The sequence below is a fragment of the Eubalaena glacialis genome, chromosome 11 (assembly GCF_028564815.1).
Source record: "Eubalaena glacialis isolate mEubGla1 chromosome 11, mEubGla1.1.hap2.+ XY, whole genome shotgun sequence".
In the NCBI taxonomy this organism is placed as follows: Eukaryota; Metazoa; Chordata; class Mammalia; order Artiodactyla; family Balaenidae; genus Eubalaena; species Eubalaena glacialis.
The window spans coordinates 13,434,936-13,451,175 of NC_083726.1; positions in this window are offsets into that span (position 1 = coordinate 13,434,936).

Sequence of the window (16,240 nt, forward strand, 5' to 3'; positions counted from 1 at the left end):
AATCAAGGGTCATAAGGTCAGAGATATGGTCTTGGCTTGGCACCTACATGCTGGATAATTCCAGGGACTCATCATTAAGACTCTCAGGTTCTCATTTTTCTCATTTAGACAATATGGATGCTACTCATCTATCAGTTTTCCACTTCATATGACTATTGTGAGAATCAAATGGAATAACCAATGTGAAAGAACTTTAAAATGTATTTGGTTATTAATCAGGTCCCTCTGAAAACATCAGGTAAGACTAACACCACGTTGAAGTACTCCTTTTTCTTTCTGGACCAGAGACTCTTCTGCTGAGAGATAATAAGACCAGCAGGAAGAACTAGCAGGGAAGACTCAGCCACAGGAAGCTCCCCATCCAGACAGCCTTTTTGTACCCATGGGTTACTTTTCTACTGCCCTTTCCAGAGACACCAAGGCAAATGAGGGGCCCCAGTAGGAGCCCCTCACCAAAGCCCTCCTCAACAAAGAGACACCAGCAGCTCCCTGCCCCCTAACCCCCACCAAGGAAGTTTATTCCACTCCATCAGGCAGCACCAGCAAAGACAAAATGGGAACCCTAGTAGCACCAGATAAACCAAGCAGACCAAAAATAACACTGCAAATTCACTGAAAATTAAACTACTTTTGGAACCAGAGTCCACAAAAGTAGGCTAAGGCCCTTACACAAAACCAAAATGAGATGATTGCCTGCTAAAATAAAAGATTTAAATAGAAGCAGGTGTCTCCCAATGTAATCGATGTAATGGATACAATAATAAAATCATCTGTCATACCAAGAACGAAGAAAATCACAACTTGAAAGAGAAAAGGCAATTGATGCTGATACTGATCTGAATCCAATATTGGACTTATCTGACAAGGATAAGTTTTTTAAAGCAGCTATCACAAAAATTCTGCAATAATCAATTACAAGTTAAAATTTCATTAAAGAAATAGAAGTTATTTTTAAAAACCAAATGGAAATTATAGAACTGAAAATGCAATAACAAGCATTAAAAAAAACCCCAAAAAACCCACAGGATGGGCTCAATAAAAGAGTGGAGATGACAGAGGATAGAATCAATTAATTTACGGACAGAACAATAGAATTCACCCAATCTGCACAGTGGAGACGAAATGAACTAGATTAAAAAAAAAAAAAAAAGGAAGAGATCTGTGAGAAAATAACAAAGATCTAACAGTCATACATCAGAGTTGTAAGAGGAAAGAAAAAGAGCATGGGGCTAAAACAATATTTGAAGAAATAATGACTGAAAACTTAATAAATTTGGTGAAAGACAGAAACCTATGAATCCAAGAGGCTGAGCTAACCCCAAGCAGGATAAACCCAAAGTAATCTGCACCAAAATACAGCATAATCATAATTTTGAAAGGAAGTCAAGGAAAAAAATCTTGAAAGTGACCAGAGAGAAATGACACATTACCTATAATGGAATTCAAATAAAAGAGAATTTCTCACGTGAAACCATGCAAGCCAGGAGGAAGGAGCTAATTATATATCCAGTGAAACTGTCCTCAAGAATTAAAGGGAATAAAAACACTCTAAAATGAAAGGAAACTAAAAGTATTATTCTCTAGCAGACTTACTTTTAAAGGCAGTCTTCAAACAGAAAGAAAAGAAAGAAAAAATGAAAGAATAATGGAATATCAGGAAGGAAGAAAAGATCAGAAATAGGGATATACATAAAATAGATTTTTTTATTCATGAGTTTTATAAATCATATTTGATAACTGAAACAAAAATTACTAAACCATCCAATACTCAAGACAAAGATACTTAAAAATGAGAAAGGAAAAGGGTTCTAAATCTCAGTAAACAGTCCACATTTCTCTTGAATGTGCAAAATGGTGATGCTAGTTAGCTAAGTCACGTTTGTGTATTGCAATACTCAGAGCAACCACTCTGAAAGCTACACAAAGAGATACACTCAGAAACACTATAAATAAGTCAAGATGGAATCCTAAAACTTGTCAAGTAACCCTTGAGAAGACAAGAAAAGAGAAACAGAGGGAACAAATAGAAAACAAATAATAAAAATGGCAGACTTAAGCCCTAAGATATCAATGATTAACTTAAATGTAAATAATCTAAGTACACCAATCAAGAAATGCAGATTGGCTGTGTGGATTAAAAAAATAACACCCAACTGTATGCTGTTTACAAGAAACTCACTTCAAATTCAGTAGCACAAGTAGGTTGAAAGTAAAAGAACAGAAAAGATACACCATGCAAACATTCTTTTAAAAGTAGAAACAGATATATTAACATGCAGGACCAAATAGTTTCATCAGAGAATTCAACCAAACATTTAAATATGAATTAATACCAATTTTACCAATTAATACCAATGTCTTCCAAAAAACAGAAGAGAAGGAAATATTTCCCAACTCGTTTTATGAGGCCAGTATTACCCTGATACTAAAATCATACAAAAACGTCACACACACAAAAAGAAAACTACAGACCAATATCTCTCATGAACACAAACACAAAATCCTCAACATAATATTAGTAAACTGAATTCAACAGTGTATAAGAGGAATTTTACACTCCATGAAGAAGGGACATTCATTTCAGGGATACAGGGCTGGTTTGAAAATTAATGTAACTTGCCATGTCAATAAACTAAAGAAGAAAAATCACATGAACATGTCAATTAATGCAGAAAACACATTTGACAAAATCCAACAGCCATTCATGATAAAAATCCTTCACAAATTTAGGATATGAGAGAAATCATATCCACTCAATAAAGAGTATCTACAAAAGTTCTACAGCTAACATCATATTTAATGGTGAAAGACTGAATGTTTTTCTCCTAAAATCAAGAACACGGCAAGGAATCCTACTCTCACAACATTCCATGTCACTGGGGGGTGAGAGGCAGGTGGATGTGATCATAAAAGAGCAACACAAGGGACCTTTGTCCTGTTGAATATGTTCATTATCTTGGCAACTGTGGTGGCGGCTACATAAACTTACACCAGTGATGAAATTGTACAGCACCTAATAAACATACAAAAATGAGTGCAAGTAGAGCTGGGAAATTCTAAATAAGATCAGTGGACTGTACTGATGTCAGTTTCCTGATTGTGATATTATACTATAGTTTTGCAAAATGTTACAATTGATGAAAATGGCAAACTGTGCAAGGGATCTCTGTATTATTTTTTACAACTGCATGTGAATCTACGATTATCTCAATAAACATTTCACTTAAAAAAAAAAGAAGAAGAAAAATCAATCAGGTGGTGAGCCATATTTGGCTTGTGGCCTTAGTTTACAGACCTCTGATCTAGACCATTGTTTCTCAATTCTGGAACACATTAAAAATCACCTGGGGAGTTTTAAAACTAAAGATGCCTGGGCTGGGTCATTGTGGCCAAGACGGCAGAGTAGGAAGACCCTGAGCTCACCTCCTCCCAAAGGCACATGAAAATTACAACTATTTACAGAGCAGCTGTGTACAAAAATGGCCTGAAGACTACCAGGACAATTTTTCACAACTAAAAATATAAAGAAAGAACCGCAATGAGATCAGTAGGAAAGGTGGAGATGTGGTATAATCAAGGTCCATACTCCTGGGTAGGTGACTGACAAACAGAAGGATAATCACAACTGCAGAGGTTCTCCCCACGGAGCAAGGGGTCTGAACCTCACATCAGGCTCCCAAGCTTGGGGGTTCTCCACTGGGAAGGCAAGCCCCCAGAATGTCTGGCTTTGAAGGCCAGCAGGACTTGTGTATGAGAGAGCCAGAGGGCTATAGGAAACAGAGACTCCACTCTTAAAGGATGAGCACAAAATATCACACATTCTGAGTCCCAGGACAGAGGCAATAATTTTAAGGAGCGCAGCTCAGACCCACTTGATGATCTTAGAGAGCCTCCTGGAGAGGCTGAGAACATAGACAATGGCAACAGCCAATTTTTGGAGCTCATTCTACCATGAGTAGACTGGTGCCATCAAACAACACTCTGGAGTCCTCCCTTTAGCTTATTAGCCCCAGAGAGTTACCCATCCACCAGTGGGCCAGCACCAGTCCCAGGACTCCCTGGGCTGCACAACCAGCCATACCAGGACCTGACCCCACCCACAAGCATGACAAGAGCCACCCCACAAAGCAGGGCTTGGCAGCCAATTAGGCCAGAGGCCACCCCCTACATACCAGTGCACCCACAGTTATCAACCCCACCACAAGGGAAGGGCCCACACAGCCCACATAGGGAGCACCCTTAGAGGACATAACTCTGATGACCAGAGGGAAGTGTGCTGCTGCACCCCATAAGATGTATCCTATATAAGGCCCCTTCTCCAAGATTGGGAAACATAACAGATCTACCTAATATGTAGAAATAAACACAGAGAATTAGGCAAAATGAGGAGACAGAGGAATATGGCCCAAAGGAACAAGACAAAACCCTAGAAGAACTAAGTGAAGTGGAGATAAGCAATCTACTCAATAAAGAGTTCAAGTTAATGATCATAAAGATGCTCAACAAACTCAGAAGAAGAATGGATGAACACAATAAGTTCAACAGAGACTTAGAAAACAGAAAGAAGAACCAAATAGAGCTGAAGAATAGAATAACTGAAATAAAAATACACTAGAAGAAATCAACAGTAGGTTAGAAGACACAGAAGAATGATTGGAGAGCTGGAAGACAGAGAAGTGAAAATCACCAAGCTGAACACAAAAAAGGAAAAAGAACTTTTAAAATTGAGGATAGTTTAAGAGACCCCTGGAACAACATCAAGCACACGAACATTCACATTAAAGGGGTCCCAAGAGAAGAGAGAGGGAAAGGGGTAGAGAACTTATTTGAAGAAACAATAGCTGAAAACTTCCCTAACCTGAGAAAAGAAATAGACATCTAGGTCCAGGAAGCACAGAGAGTTCCAAACAAGATGAACCCAAAGAGGTCCACACCAAGACACACTGAATTAAAATGACAAAAATTAAAGGTAAAGAAAGAATTTTAAAAACAGCAAGAGAAAAGTAACTAGTTACAAAAAAAAAAGAGAACTCCCATAAGAACTTCAGCTGACTTTTCAGCAGAAACTATGTAGAACTTCAGCTCACTTTTCAGCAGAAACTATGTAGGCCAGAAGGTAACAACATGATACATTCAAACTGATAAAAGGAAAAAACCTACAACCACGAATACTCCACCCAGCAAGGCTATCATTCAAACATGAAGGAGAGAGAAAAAATTTTACAGACAAGCAAAAGCAAAAAGACACACATCACAACTAAACCAATTTTATAAGAAATGTTAAAGGGACTTCTCTAATGAGAAAAGCAAAGGCCACAACTAGAAATGTGAGAATTATGAAAGGAAAAATCTCACTAGTAAAGGCAAACATGCAGTAAAGGTAGTAGACTAACTACGTATAAAGCTAGTAGGAAGGTTAAAAGACAAATAATCTAGATCCACAAGTAGTTAAAAGATAAAACAAAAAGATGTAAAATATGATGTCAGAAACATTAAACATGGTGGGGGGAGTAAAAATGCAAGGTTGTTAGAATGTGTTCAAACTTAAAAAACCATCAGCCTCATGGTAACCACAAACCAAAAATCTATAATAGATACATGGGGTGGGGGAGGGAGGGAGAGAGAATAAGCCAAACATAATGCTAAAGATGGTCATCAAATCACGAGGGAAGAAAGAAAAAGAAGTAAGGGAAAAAAGAATTACAAAACATCCAGAAAACAAAATGGCAAAAAGTACATACCTATCAATAATTACTTTAAATGTAAAAGGATCATACATCATGATCAAGTGAGATTTTTCCCAAGGATGCAAGAATGGTTCAATAATCACAGATCAATCAATGTGATACACCACATTAACAAAATGAAGAATAAAAATCATACCAGTATCTCAAAAGATGAAGAAAAATCTTTTGACAAAACCCAACATCTATTTATAATAAAAATTCACAAAAGTGGGTATAGGCCATACAGACCAACATAATAAAAGCCATATATGACAAACCTACAGCCAACATTATACTTAATGGGGAGTAACTGAAAACATTTGTTCTAAAACTAGGAACAAGACAAGGATGGCCACTCTCACCATTATTATTCAACATAGTATTGGAATTCCTAGCCACAGCACTCAGACAAAAAAAGAGAAAGAATCCAAATTGGAAAGGAAGAAGTAAAACTGTCACAGTTTACAGATGACATGATACTATACATATATAAAATCCTAAAGACACTACCAAAAACTATTGGAATAAATGAATTCAGTAAAGTTGCAGGATACAAAATTAATATACAGAAATCTGATGTGCTCTATACACTAACAATAATCTTTTAGAAAGAGAAATTAAGAAAGGAATACCATTTATACCATTGGTGCAATACCATTGCACCAAAAAGAATAAAATACCTAGGAATAAATCTAACCAAAGAGGTAAAAGACTTGTACTCCAAAAACTGTAAGACATAAATAAATTGAAGATGACACAAACAAATGGAAAGGTATAGTGTACTCATGGATTGAAAGAATTGACATTGTTAAAAAGACCATACTACCTAAGGCAATCTACAGATTCAATGCAATCCTTATTAAAATACCAATGGCATTTTTCACAGAACTAGAGTAAATAATTCCAAAATTTGTATGGAATCACAAAAGATCCTGAATAGCTAAAGCAATCTTGAGAAAGAAGAACAAAGCTGGGGTTATAACGCTCCCTGATTTCAAACTATACTACAGAGTTACAATAATCAAAATAGCATGGTACAGGCACAAAAACAGACATGTAGATCAATGGAACACAACAGAGAGCCCCCAAATAAACCCACATTTATATGGGCAGTTAATCTATGATGAAGGAGACAAAAATATACAATGGGGAAAAGATAGCCTCTTCAATAAATGGTGTTGGGAAAACTGGAAAGCTACATGCAAAAAAACCAAAAGGACTACTTTCTCATGCTATACACAAAAATAAAATCAAAATGGACTATAGAGTTAAATGTAAGACCTGAAACCATAAAAATCCTAGAAGAAAACATAAGCAGTACTCCCTTTGACATAGGTCTTAGCAATAAGTTTTGGATCTGTCTCCTCAGGCAAGGGCAACAAACGCAAAAATAAACGAATGAGACTACATCCAACTAAAAATCTTTCACATAGTGAAAGAAACTATCAACAAAATGAAAAGGCAGACTACTTAATGGAAGAAGACATTTGCAAGTGGTATACCTGATAAGGGGTTAATATCCAAAATATGTAAAGAACTCACACAACTCAACATCAAGAAAACTAACAACCAGATTTTAAAATGGGCAGAGTACCTGAATAGGCATTTTTCCAATGAAGACATACAGATGGTCAACAGACACATAAAAAGATGCTCAGCATCCCTAACCATCAGGGAAATACAAATCAAAACCACTATGAGATATCACCTCATACATGTCAGAATGGCTAACATCAAAAAGATAACAAAGAACAAGTGTTGGTGAGGATGTGGAGAAAAGGGAACCCTCATGCACTGTTGGTGGGAACATAAATTGGTGCAGCCATTACGGAAAACAGTATGTAGGTTTCTCAAAAAATTAAAAGTAGAAGAACCACAGGATCCAGCTATTCCACTTCTGAGTTTTTTCTCAAAGAAAACAAAAACACGAAATAGGGGAGGGAGATTAAGAGGTACAAACTTCCAGTTATAAAATAAATAAGTCATAGGGATGCAATATATAACATAGGGAATATAGTCAATATTATTTTAATAATGATGTATGGTGACAGATGGTAACTAGACTTATCATGGTGATGGTCTTGTAATGTGTATATATTGAATCACTATGTAGTACACCTGAAAAAAATACAATTTTGTAAGTCATTATACTTCAGTTAGAAAAAATAAAATAAAATTGCCTGGACTGTACCCCAGAGATTTTCATTGTTTTGGTGTGGGGGCCAGGCTTGCTTACTTTTTCAAAGCTCCCCAGGTGCTCCAGTTAGATTGGAGAATGCTTGCTCCCTTAAGCATAAAATGTCAATCATTCTTGTCCTCTTTTTTTCCCCCTTATCCCACGTTTAATCAGACACCAAAACCTAGATGTATACCCACAGAAAACTCTTAAACATTTCCTTTCTATCTCTCAAGAATGCCAGTGTCTTAATCCTGGCCTCCATCACCCATCATCTGAACCAATATAACAGATTGCAGACTGCTTTGCTTGTCTCTTGCACTTCTAGAAAACTAGCTCTAATGGTATTTCTGAATGGCAAATCTGATGGTGGCACTCCTTTGCATCAAATCCTTTGTAAATTCCACTTTGCCTGAAAGAATACTTCTCTGTATTCTTATATTTCATTTGGCATGTTTCATCTGGGCCCCACCTACCACTCCATACTCATCTCCATCATATACACCTGTGTCCCTTCCACTCATATAGCACTGCTCACTATCCTCTGGACATTCCTGGATTTCTCACTTTGCAGAGGTGCTTTGTACCTCTGCACACACTAGGACTAAAATCAACTTCTTAAACCTTCTTCACTGGGAAAATTCCTGCTTTTCTCTCAATACTCAATCTTCTCAGTGAAACATCTTCCAGGAGAAGTAGCTCTTCGTTTCTCTGTGACCCTCTCCACATCATCTTGCTCATTCCATCTCTCTGTGCATCCATCCCCACACTCCATTGTATGTTTCTAAAGTCAGTTGCCAGGTGGGTACTGGATGTCTGGTATAGGACTTGGAACATAGCAGCATTTTAAAATGCTGATATAATTGAAATAAAAAAGTGGAGTCAAGGTACCTACTAGAACCCTAATCCTGCTACTCATCCTAGAGTCTTGGTGTAAATATCTTCAGGAAGCCTTTTCTAAGACCCACGAATGAGGTGTGATGCCTTCAGCTATTTCCCCAATAGCACTGTGTTTTTTCTACTGTAGCACTTATCACATTTTCTCCTATACTTGATGATTTAATTGTCTGTGTTTCCTACAGGCTATAAGCTTGATGAGATATGGGTCTGAATCTTTGTTGCTTATTGCTTTAAGCCTGTGCCTGGTATAGAGTAGATGCTCAATAAACAATGGTTTCATGAATGAATGGTTGATCTCTGTCTAGTGATCTGTCTCTTAGTACATAAATAATCTCTCTTCTTTGCTTCTTACCCTAGATCTACAGTTTCACTGTCTCAACATAATCTCTTGGTAACAGGATATACTATTTCCAAGGCAAATTGTTGGACCATCTGTACTTCCCTGACTTGGGAATGTCTTTGCTGCCCAAGTGGTGAAGAGGTGACAATACATGACCAATCTGCTTTGTCAGGACTTGGATGTGACATCACTGTGCCTGCTGAGCCTACAATACTCAACAGTTCCAATGGGCTTTAGGACTTGCTTACACTAATTACAGAACATACTTCTGTATAGGGAACAGGAGAGTTTGAACTGAATGTAAGGGATCCCAAGAGGGGAGGCAGCTTTGAAAGATGCGATGTTATCATCGGTGCTCTGCAAATTGAGTTTGGGCTGAAATATGAGTTCTGTTTGCCTGACTCAAAAGCGCCCGGTGAAAACATCAGTGTTACTGTAAAATATGGTGACACGCTGGAGCTCACATGTTATGCTGAGAGGCCTCCAATAAGACGATACAGCACAAACTGTTCTCCTTTATTCTTTTATTCAGGGTTTGCGGGAGTTGCCGATCTAATAATAAATTCTTCTTCTAGGGAAGAGAGCACCAGATGAGTACAAAACAGCATTTTTTGATGAAAAAAAATTATGCATGTTGGGGGAGGAAATCACTTTGAATTTTTTCAGCTCCTTCCATAGAAGAAGGAAGTGGTGCTGGAAAAACACACTCATTTATTGTCATAGCAGCAAAACAGCAGGGACTCCACACTGTCTGTTTTTCTAAGAAAGTAAAATGGAGCCACAGGAGAGTTCCTGAAAACTAACAGCAAGATAGAGCAGAGACCAGAATGTCGAAATGTGCCACCCCTCTTTTGACCAGTAAGGTTCTGGGGGACAGCCCCATCTAAAAGGAAAAAAGCATGTCCAGTCTGACTGCAAAGACATATTCTGGGTTTGTATAGAGTGGGATGAACTTGACTGTGATACATAGAAAGCCTAAATAAATCGTTTCTAAACTTTGTAAGTTTAATTACTCCATAAGTTTAAAAAAATGTTGAGCATGCATCACCAATATAACTGTCCCTGTCTCTCTCTCACCTTCTATGAGGGAAATATAAGCTCCACAAGGACAAAGACTTTGTCTTATTCCATACTGTATCTGAAGAGCCTAAAACAGTGCCTGGGGCACAGTGAGTGCTCAATAAATAATCGTTGAATGAAATAATAAACATATGAATAAATACATGTATAGTTATTTATAAATTATATTCATGTACTAAACAAACTAATGTATATTCATGTAGTAAAATATTATGCAAAATTTAATGCACATTGGAAAAGGAAAAACTTTGAAGAAAGAGATATAAAGATGAATAGTAGTTCTAGTGATTTCCCCCACCCTCAAGTATTTCTATCTACTCACTTTGCATTGGATATAAAATTCTTTTTATACTTCAGGGTGAATATGAATCACCAAGGAAGCATTTTTTAAATGAATACTTTTATCCAGCCCTCAGCTCTCTCTTCCCCCCAACCTTTGCCTTAGATTCTGATTTAATAAGCAAGGCTTGGAAATTGCATTTTTACAAGTCCAGGGAAGCTATGTTCTAGGTATAGCACTTGGAATTACACTTTGTGAAACGTGTTATAGAGAAAGTGTTGACTACATGAGGCTCAATTCACTCCAGGTCCAAGCTTCTGGAGTGAGCCAGCTCTAGCTTCCACAATGATGAAGTTCTTTGGAGCCTGGCTTTACAAATAGGAAAACACACACACACACACACACACACACAATTCCCACAGTGCTTGGTACTCTAAAGGTCATATTCAGTTACAGTCAACACATGGCACAATCTAAGATCACCTACAGCAATATGCAATGCCTTGGCCAGGTTAGGTCCTGGACATCTATCTTAGGACCATGGACAGCTCCCGGGAGCCTATCTGTTGCCCATCTCCAAAAAACCTCTTAAGCATCTTTCTCAGTTGTCTGCTGCCCCCTATCTGGGGCGTGCAGAGCAGTACAGATGTCTGTAAAATGTGGAGCTGGCCTCTGCTATCCAAGCCCTCAACAGCACCTGCGCTGTTCACTGTACTGGCCTCTCAATTCCCATATCTACCTTTGTTTCTTCTCTGGTTCCTCCTTCTCCAGAATGTTCATGACACTGACCAGCAGTTCACATCAACATCAATACTTCATGGCCACACACAAAGTCATAAAATGAATCAAGAAATGTGGGGATGAGAGAATAGCAACTCAAGTGGGGGAAACTGACTGATCAAGCATATGGTGGCAAAACAATTCTACTAGCATATATTAAATTTCTACTGTATGCCTGACACTGTGAAGGAAGCAACCAAATTAAGTATCCTTTTTTTTATTTTTAAAAACTTTTAATATTTTAGATCATTTTAGACTTGTGGAAAAGTTACAAAAATAGCATAGAGTGTTTATATTTCTAATGTAAACAATTTAACCATAGGTCAATTATCAAAATCAAGAAATTAACATTAAAGACTATTCAAGTCTGACCAGCTTTTCCTTAATGTCCTTTTCCTGTTCCAGAGTCAAATCTAGAATCCCACATTCCATATATTAGTTCTTAGTCATATTTCAGTACCTTTGAATCGGTGACAGTTCCTCATTCTTTCCTTGTTTTTCATGACGTTGATATTTTTGATGGATGCTGTTCAGTTATTCTGTAGATTGTCTCTCAGTTTGGGTTTGCCTGATGTTTTCTCCTGATTAGTTTGAGGTTAGTGACATTGCTTGAGTTCTCTCAGTGGCCAGAGCTAGGAAATACAAGCATGCACACATACGTATCTAGTTTATTTATCTATATAGCTATCTATATTTTAGAATCATAAGTTCATACCGATATCTCCAATTTCAATCCAATGCCACTAAGTTCATTCCAGCTTTTTTCCTTTCCTTACTTGTAACTTCCTTCTCTGAAAAGATACCTGGCTCTCATTAACTACAGTTTATTCACTTGTTTGTGCAGCAATTATATACATGCAGTAACAGAACTGTAACGCATACACTATGAGAATACGGTATTTATGCCCAGTTTTTTTGTCTTTAACCTTAGAGCATCCTGTTTAAAAAAAAAAAAGGCTTTCCAAATGTAGCGTATCGTTGATGTAAATTTATGGTATATGTGTGTATGTTTGTGAGTGTGTTTTACTCAGTACCTTCCCTGATTTAAATGCTCATACTCATCCTATTTCCCAAATGTAAACTGAAATTAAACCAGTAGAAACAGCTGTTAATATACCAGATGACTATAGTAGGTGAAGGAACAGTATGAGTGTCATGGAAGGCATTCTGTCTCAGACGTTATCTCCCTCCTGCTCTAACCCTTTTGATCTGTAGTCAGACCTGCTCCACAAAGCTTAGGATTAATCGCTTGTCAGTTTTGCGTTAAGCAACAGCCAAACCTTCTCTGACCACTGTTTTCCAAAGTCTGTGCTTCCACAGACATCTGTAATTGCCTCTGTCATAGCATTTATTAGAAACTATCTTTTTACTATTCTGTCCCCATCCCTCCTCTACCCAAGACCCTAAGTCTTCGAGAACAGATATTTTGCCTTACTTATATCTCTATCTCTATTGCCTCTCTTAATGCCCAGAATGGAATTGGCCCTCTATCAATGTTTTCTGAATGACTGAATGAACATGAGTCAGATTGGGGCAACTTTGTTTAAACTGTGTCCTTGAATCCCTGCAGCAGATCACCCAACGTGCTTGAGAAAAATGTCAACCTTGGGCCCTACCTGGAAGTCTTAATATTCATTAGATTGGGGAAATACCTAAGAATCTGCATTTTTGCAAGACACCCAAGAATTCTTATTTACTTTCAAGTTTGCTAACCACATGCATGCTGGTGGTTACTGCTGATACAGTACTGACAAGAAAAGCTTGGTGGAATGGAGTTATCAGTGGAGGTTTCTTGAAAGAGGAGTTATTATGTGACTTTTTGAAGATGGATCTGACCAAGCCAAGGCAAGGCCAATGTACCCACATAGAAAAAGGGTTGACAACAACTATTTCATGTCTCCTTCAGTGGTCTGGGAGAGTGAAGAAGCCTTCAGAATTTTTTCTCAGAAGTCCCAACCTTTCCCTATGAATAAGGTTACTATTTATACATAAATGTAGAAGTGTGTTCTGGGACTGGCTCTGCCACTAAATCTCTGAATAATCTTGAGAAATACTACTACTACTAATAATTACTGCTATAGTAATATTATTATCATTATCATTATTACTTACCAAACATTTAAAATATTCCATATACTCTGCTAAGCCTTCTGTGTGCATTTTCCCTGTATATTGACCTTAGACCTAATTACTATTATAGTTTCTATTTTTTCATGAGGACATGCAGATTCAGAAAGACTCAGAAACTTTCTCAAGTTTGCACAATGACCATTTTCCTCATCTGTAAACTGGGGATAATATCACCTCCCTCATAAGGCCGTGATGAGTTTTAAATTATAGGAGTTGCTGGGAAATTTTCTGGGTGAAACTCAAAGAACTATTGACAGTCTGAGTTTGAGGAAAAGGGCTGGGAGTTGGCATAAGAGAAGAAGATTAACATTCCTCGTATATTATTAAGTACTTTATGAAATTTGTGTGAGCTTTCATTATAATAAACAAATAAAAAATAAAATAAAAATAGGATATAGTGAGACAAAGTAGAAATTGGAAGGAAAACCAGAAGATGGCTACCAGCCCTGGGCTGGAGAGACAAAGAGAAGGGACAGCATTACCAGAGCCCAAGGGTCAAAGTCATCTGTAGAAACTGGAACCAAAACATGCTTGTCCAAGGAAGCTGGAGTCATTAAGGAGATATAGTTCCAAGTAGAGACAAGGCAGATTGTGAAGGAAGAAATACTCTGGTGTGATAGATTATTTAATATTCAAAAATATTTACTCCTTGTCCCACCACCATAGAAAAGTAAACTCTCCTACTCCATTGATGTTGAGCTTGGCCTTGTAACTTGCTTTGGCCAAGAGATATTAGCGGAAATGACATAGGCAGAAGCTTAAAGCATGCTTGCACAGCTGACTTGCTCACATGCACTTTTGCCATTGCCACACCAAGAACATGCCCTGAGTAGCTAACTAGTCCCTGAAGAATAAGGGACACTTGGAGTAGAGTGTGGAGTAGGGATGCCTCAGATAACTTGCAGAATTGAATCATGGATCATAGTTCCTTCAGCCACTACAGCTCAAAGCAGAGCTTCCCCAAGAGATCCACTGACAAAGGAGCCTGAAAAAAAATGTTTACTATAGCATGCCACTGAGTTTTGCTATGACATAGCAATAGCTGATGGATACTCTTAGCCTCTCCCTTCTTTCTGTTCTCCAATCTTCCACTCATGCCGCCCATTGGCTACACCCAGAAGCCAGTTGATGCAGGATCGTTGGAAATACAGCCTCCTTGTGATGAGGTCACCTTCCAGAACAGTGTCCTGGCTTCTAGTTGAAGAAGAATACTCCTGAGAGATAGAGCTACTGAGAAGCAATGAATGATGTGATGATGATGATGATGATAATAATAAGGATGTGAGGATAAAATAGTTAAAATTTATTGAGCATTATTTTGTCACAAGCAGTTTTTTAAGTTCTTTAAATGTGGTCATTTAATCCTCAGAACAACCCTATGAGGTTGGTACTAATAAATATCTATTTTACTGGTAAGAAAATTGAGGCACAGAGAGGTGCCCCAAGATCACACAGCCCATAAATGTCAGGGACAGTATTTGAACCCAGGTAGTCTGAATGTAGAATACAGAACTTTGACCATTACAGTGTGGTGTGAAAACCCTGTGTTTTACATAGCTGTAGTTAATAGATATGAGTACATGAGTAGGGGTGTGTGTGTGTTTGTGTGTCTGGCAGTGATGTGGGGATCCCTAAAGCTTAATCATAAGCATTGTGAATTTCCAAGCTTTGTTCACCCTGAGGAAGATGAATGGGGAAGAGGCTGGGCTAGGGCACTGCATCTTGGAGCCAGGTTGATGAAGCTGAAGCTGTAAATCCTCCGTCTGGTAGCAAACCCTTCTCCCTGGGGAGATTGCAGCTGACAAGCAGGGAAGAGGGCTGCTGTCACCTGCACTATGGACATGACTGATGGGAGCCTTCTCTGGGAGCCCGGGCAGCAGAGGGGCAGAGTAATGTGTGACAAGGGTAGCCCTCTGTTCTCTTCTCAAGCATAGGAGGAAGGGACAACCCAGGGACTAACCCCAAAAGCTACAAGGGATAACGAGCTTTGGAATGAGGGAAACCTAGGTCTCAATCAGGGCTGTTCCTCTTATCAGCTAAGTGACCCTGGGAAGTCATTTAATGTCTTTCAACCAACCCACTGACGTAGGCGATTCACCACGTGAAAATTGGATGATAACATCTCTCAGACATTTGTCAGGGAGATTTGGTAACATAATGTTTAATAAAATACTAGCTTGGAGCCTGGCATCTGGTAATGTTCAATGCTTGCTGGAAACAAGTTGTTTCTCTCTTTAACTGATGGTAATGAGACTATTAATGGTAGTCAGTGGTCTACCTATAATCAGAGCCCAAGCATCAATGACAACACATTCTGCAAGAAACACAGTTAAAAGTAACTGTCTATATATTCGTCCCACCCTCCCCTTCCCCCGCTGTGTCCACATGTCTGTTCTCTTCATCTGCATCTCTATTCCTGCCCTGGTAATAAGGACATTCCAAAGAGATGTCCTGCTCTGGCCACATATGAAGATAAACTATGTTGCAAAGGAGTGAAATAGTTCCTAACTGATTCAGGAAAACTGTATTCACTATGACATTATATTAAGGATGAAGAAAATGTAGACACAATGGAAATGTTCTTACAAATGTATTTCATAAATAAAAGTAATAAAGAGCACTAGAAAAAAAAAAAAGTAAATGCCTCCCCAGGTGTTAGGTGTGGTAGAGCCAGGGAGCTATATGCATGGACTTTGGCAAAAGTTACCTGACTTCTAAGTCCAACCTCACTGCTCACCTGTTCTCTGGCTTGCAGCAAGCTTGATAAGGTCTTAAAGTCTTATTTCCTCAACTGTGAAATGGGTGATAATAACAGTGCCTCTACCGTG